This window comes from Cupressus sempervirens, chromosome 7 (assembly GCF_028749045.1).
Source record: "Cupressus sempervirens isolate cs-2001-9-10 chromosome 7, ASM2874904v1, whole genome shotgun sequence".
NCBI lineage: Eukaryota > Viridiplantae > Streptophyta > Pinopsida > Cupressales > Cupressaceae > Cupressus > Cupressus sempervirens.
Genome location: NC_143124.1, coordinates 800560745 through 800567040, shown reverse-complemented (window position 1 = coordinate 800567040; position 6296 = coordinate 800560745). Strand labels below are relative to the sequence as shown.

Below are 6296 nucleotides of genomic sequence, written 5' to 3'. Positions count from 1 at the left end.
CTTTAAACTTTAAACTTGCAACTCTAATGGCTGCATACAATAATGCCTAGAGCAATCACTGCTTCACAGGTCGAATCAAGCAATAAACTAAGAACTTATAGAATGACCAAAGAAGAAACACGTGTATCTACACTGTGACGACTAGATCTGTCGATCACTTCTCTTCTCTTTGCAACTTCTAAGCTCTTCAAATTCTACTTCTCTCTCTTTATCACTCGAATGAATCAAACATTCCTTTTTACATACTTCCAAAAAAAATTTCCCCCCTCATTTGCAAATTTGAAAACTCACCTACCCATATTAAATCTTTTAAACATTGTGCAGGTCATTCCAGGTGGTATGTGGGCATTTGGCTCCAGGGGCAAGACAACCACATCATTAAATTCTAACACTCCCCCTTTGTCCTGAGCCAAACAAACAAGGATCGCTACTAATCCACATCAACTACACCAAGACACTTTCTTAGGTGTACAAAAATTCCAAAACCTAATAGCTTGGTAAAAATGTCTACTAGTTGCTGCTCAGACTTACAAAATTCCATCTTGATATCCTCATTCTCCACCAACTCTCTGATGAAGTGATATTTGATTTCAATATGCTTACTTCTACCATGGAAGACTGGATTCTTGGACAATGCAATAGATGAGATGTTGTCACAATAAATTGTGGTTCCATCCTCTTGCCTTTGATTCAAATCTGTCAACATCCTTCTTAACCAAATAGTTTGACATGTTGCTACATTTGCTGCTATGTATTCAGCCTCTGCTATAGATTGAGCAACAATAGCTTGCTTCTTGGATGCCCATGAAATTGCACCCGATCCCATATGAAACATGTATTCGAAAGTGCTCTTCTTATCATCTATACTTCCAGCCCAATCACTATCTATATAACCTACCAACTTGAATTCATTTTTTGTAGTATACAAAATTCCAAATCCCTTGGTACCTTTCACATACCTTAGGATCCTCTTTCTTGCTTGCCAATGGAATCCTTTGGTGTTTCTATAAATCTAGAAATCAAACTTACTACATGCATTAGGTTTGGCCGAGTTGCAATCAAATACATTAAACTTTCAACCATACTCTTGTATAGTGTTGGATCCACTCTCTTGCTGGAGTCTTCTTTGCTCAACTTCAAACCTGCTACTATTGGTGTTGGGGCTGCCTTACTCTTCTGCATTTTAAATCTCTCCAAGATCTGCCCTGCATACTTTTCTTGAGAGATGAAGATGCCATCATGCATTTGTTTTACTTTTATGCCTAGAAAGTACTTCAAGAGACCAAGGTTTGTCATCTCAAATTCATTTTTCATGACCTCTTTGAACTCACCAATTAGAGCCTTGTCATTACCAGTAAAAATCAAATCATCTACATATAAGACAACAATCAACACATTCCATTAGCTGCCTTGATGTAGAGAGTTGGCTCACCATTGCTTTTGCTAAAGCCATTGCTCATCAAATATGAGTCAATCCTACTATACCATACTGGTGGAGCTTGCTTGAGCCTATAAAGAGCTCTCTTCAATCTATATACTTTGTGTTCTTCACCTGTAACTTCATAACCAGGTGGCTACACCACATAGACTTCTTCCTTCAATATACCATTTAGGAAGGCGGGCTTCAAGGTTATTGTCTCTATAACTCAAATGAAAAGACACAATAAGAAAATTTAACTATCATAAATTAGTAACCAACCAGAAGAGAGTAAAGCTTACACTAAGTGAACTAAGACAAAAATTTAATCATGAACTGCTTTTCCAATTGAGAAAGAAAAGAAAAATGAAACAACTCTTTGAATTACTACAGCTTGCATTTGAATACATTGAATTCTTGAAAAGAAAATTCACATATCTCTATTTATTTGCTCTATGAAATGATACTGGCCCCTCAATACAAACTAGCCTTCATTTTGGGATGAAATACAAGGGCTACTTTATGACACAATATTGTTCAGCCTTCCCAAGAGAGCATTGATATTCTGTAATAAGAATTAAAAGTGTTTGTGAGTACTAATATCATTTATGATGGCAAGGAAAGGTTTATACTCCAATGCATGTTGCATTGAAATTGGTAATTCTAGAAATCAAGCCAGAAAACTAAACCCATATATAATGCTTGAAATTGTGCTTCTACAAATTAATTAAAAAAACTTAACTATTCAATAGCATGCATCTCATGTCAATCTCCAAAATAGCTATAAAACTTTGTCCAAAATCTGTCTTCAATGTTTTGATTTGCACCAAGCATCTAGTTCGCTACTAGAGAGTATGACCAACACATCTACTTGTCAGGTTCTACAAGTGTTCAAAATTTGATTTTCCTTTTTATTCTTCCTGACCTATTGTACCTAATGCCAATCCTACTATGCACCATTTTTAAGGCCAGGTCTACTTTTCTAGCTTTTCGCAGTGCATTGATGAATGCATAGCGGAGTTTTCCAGGAACTTCATCACCCCTGTCTATAATTCCATTTGCTAACTTGCATGCCTATTTCATGCAGCCAGCCTTACGCATGACTTTTATCATATCAACATACGTTGTATCAGGAACCACACCCATTGTTGCTAGCTCATCTAATATTCTACATGCTCTAGTCACATTACCCGAGAAACAAAGACCAGTTGAAAGGGTCCTAAATGACACTACAGTTGGGGAAATACCCTATCAATCATCTCATCCCATAGTTTTAAGGTTGTCTCTGAATTGCGCACTTTGAAATGCCCATCAATCAATATAGTATAGGTGTAAATTGTTGGTTCACAACCTTCCTTTTCCATGTGACGCAAAATCCTCATAGCCTTATGTATTTCTGTATCTTTGTAAAGCCCATCAGTGATTGCATTGAAGCAGAATACATCTCTAACACATCCCCTCTTAGACATTGCCTTAAAAACTTTTTCTACTTCCTCTATTTTACCAGCTTTACTTAGCCCATCAATGATTGCACTATAAGAAAATGCATTCACATCAAGACCAAGCACCTGAGACCATTCCAAAAAATCCCAGGCCTGCTCCACTTCACCAACTTTACAAAGTCCATTAACAACTGTGCTGCATGTAAACTTGTGCAATTTGTATCCCCTTTCCTGCACCTGTTCCAAAAGTTTCAGGGCATTCTCCTTATCACCCACTTTAAAACAAGAATCAACGAGGGTCTCATAAATTTCCAAATCAGGCTTGCATTCTTTCCTCAACATATCACCTAGTAGCCTATTGCCCTCGTATGGCCTACCTTCATTACATAGTCCACAAATCACTAAATTGTATGCATGGGAAGGTATTTCTAACTTTTTATTAGGCATCTCCTTGAAAAGTGACAAATTCTGATCAAACCTACCCTCTACATGAAAGGCCTACATAAGTGTTAAATATGTAATCTGATCAAGAAAACAATGATTAACTTCCATTTGTCTCAAATATTCCATGGTTGCCTCAATCCTTCCAACTTTACAAACCCCCTTGATAATCATATTATAGGAAACAACATGATCTAGTCCATTCCTAACCCCAACTCTAGCTTCTTCGATCATCATTTCCAAAATTTTCTCAACCCTATCTACACAATTCTTGTTCACCAATGCATCAATTAAATAGTTGTAAGTAAAAATATCGGGTTGAATCCCATTTTCCTTCATTGCATGCCAAATGTCCCATGCTTCCTCTGCCATTCTTATCCTACCAAAATTCTTCATCAAAATATTGCATGCATAGAGCTTTAATTTAGATTTTGGTAATTCCCTATTCTCATTCTTTTCCAAGTTTGCAAAATTTCTCATATCTTCTACATTTTTAGGGTTCTTAGATATCTTAGCTTTCAAAGCTGAGGCAACAACAAAAATACTATCCACATCCTCCATGGCTCCCAAGGACTCAATCACAACAACATAGGAGGCTAATTCATGCTTAAAACCCTGTTGCTTTCTAGTCCAATTGAGAAACCTAAATGCAATTTTGGGAGATTTTTGAACTTTTGAAATTCTAAGTACATGTGTAATGAATTGTGGTGATAGCCTGAGGGAATTTGTGGCACACAATTCTTGCAAACCAGTCTCCAAATTAAAATTAGAATAAGAATTTAGTAAAATTTCTAAAACCCTAGAAACCCAAGAAGAGGGTTTTAAGTACAAATTAGAGAAACCTAAAAAAATTGGTTCAGGCCATTGTGGGTGAAGAGAAATGGAAGAGAAAATGTACCTTGGATTTTTATAAAAAAAGATTTATAAGTCTTTCCCTTTACTATTGTTGTTGGAATTTTTTCTTCTTCTATTCTCCGGCGTTAGAGTTTTTGAGATAATCCCCACCAATTTTGGAATCTATTTTGCTATGATATTTTTCTGCAACTGGTAAATTCTTTGAAGTTGTGTTGATAGACATGAGCGGGATAAAGGGATTCCTCACCTTATGTGTGACATGTTCAGCATTGAAAATCTTGATGAATCATATTATTTGCAAGCGTGGTAGGATATCAGATAAAAAAACCAATAACTGAAATTCTAAATTATGCAAAGTATACAAATCAATAGAAGACTTTTTGTGGTCGTATGTCAAATCACAATCTTTGTTGAGCAAGGTATTTTTCCAAACCAACAATGGCTATCAAAGCTACTGTAATAGTAAGAAAGGATCAAAGAAAAATATTTTTAAAATTTGAGGCAGGAAAATTTATAAAACTAGAGTTAATCTTTTTTGAGGGGTGTTCTCACTGAAGCTAAAAGTGTTTTAATTTTTTATTAATTTAACTAAATTATATAATTATTGCTAGGATAAACCACGGACAGAAATAAAAACTAAATGCAAATATAACCAATAACAGAAAATAATAGAACACACAAAAATGAACACAAGGCACCAAGATTTAACGTTGTTCACCCAATCCCTAGGCTATGTCCACCAAACAGCAAGTCCGATCTTATTACAATCTAGTGATTACAACCTGATTACAATCCGTTATCCCTTACAGCTCAATACCGCCGCAAGAACCAATTTCGTATCACCACACATGAAAAATACCCAACCCTGAGCCCTTTTTATACAAGTATTAAACTGTTTTAGGGTTATAACATGTTGGCCATATGTCGGCCATAATATGTCGGCTACCATAATAAGTATGTACAGTACTTTCCTGATCAGTCACCACAATCTAACAATTATATACATGTTTATACTCATGATCACAAAGATGTTAACCTTTTTTGGCATATTCTGTTATCTTCCATCCTTTGTGTTGTGATGTGGAGCCTAATCAAACTCAGAAGTTTATTCAACACAATTTCCCTCTAGATTATTCCTACAGGGTCTGGGGGCAGCTTCTGCAAGATGGGGTCAAGGGGCAGTGCCCCAAGTGTGCTACCTATTGTAGTACAAGGTAGGGTCAAGGGGCAATACCCCCATAGGGGAAGCCAAAAATGAACTTATATTGTAAAAGGCACTGGCTAACATTTTTCTATTATTCTAGCCTTAATTTTGTAAGTGATAAAAAAATTGTATAAAAAGGCTTAGGGTTAGGGATTTTCATAATGTGTGATGCAAAAATTGGTTCTCTTCTTTTTCATATCCTCAACTATTGGGGCTCCAATAGGATCAACATGCTCAATAGTAATGGTATTTGTGCATGATATCCAAGTCCTCCAAGGTGTAGCTTCTTCAAACTTTTCCATACATGAAAGTAATCACTATTGAGATTTGGTACTTCTCTTTTTGACATTTTGAGCTTTGTGCTTCTAGTACCCTCAAAATAGTCCTCTTAAGTAGAATACTTTTAGAATAACTAAGAGGGGGCAGGGGTGGTGAATCAATTATCCAAGGTCTAGATGTATAAGTAATTTTTTTCACAACTTAGTGAACCCATAAAACATTTATCTCCATGCATGCATCTATAATATTATGAAATCATTTAAAAACTTGTAGGTTACTATCAAATCAACTTGCAAAAATGTAAACATGAAACATAACAAATTAATCAACACACTTGACACAATGATTTATGTGGAAACCCAATTTGAAAAAAACCACTAGCAACATGCTACTCTTTTTCACTCTTCTGAAGTGATGCCCTGTGAAAGGCCAACCCTATTAAAGGTTACAATACACATTGTTAAATGTGACCCTATTAAAGGATGTCAATCACCCTATTAGGATTGAGCCTTGTGAGAGTACTTTAGACCATTCACTTGGAATGTCACTAGGTTAAAGGATTTACAAAAGACTTTTAGGTCAACCTTAATCCAAAGAATTTACCCTAGACTAGTACAATTGTTAGAGAGTAATAGTAAGGCTTGACTTGATAACAACT

General features: G+C 35.7%; 1 pseudogene; it reads right to left on the bottom strand.

Moving 5' to 3' along the window:
• Window positions 1-2284: 2284 nt before the first annotated feature.
• On the bottom strand, window positions 2285-4425 carry LOC149549801 (uncharacterized; annotated as a pseudogene).
• Between the last annotated feature and the right edge of the window lie 1871 nt (window positions 4426-6296).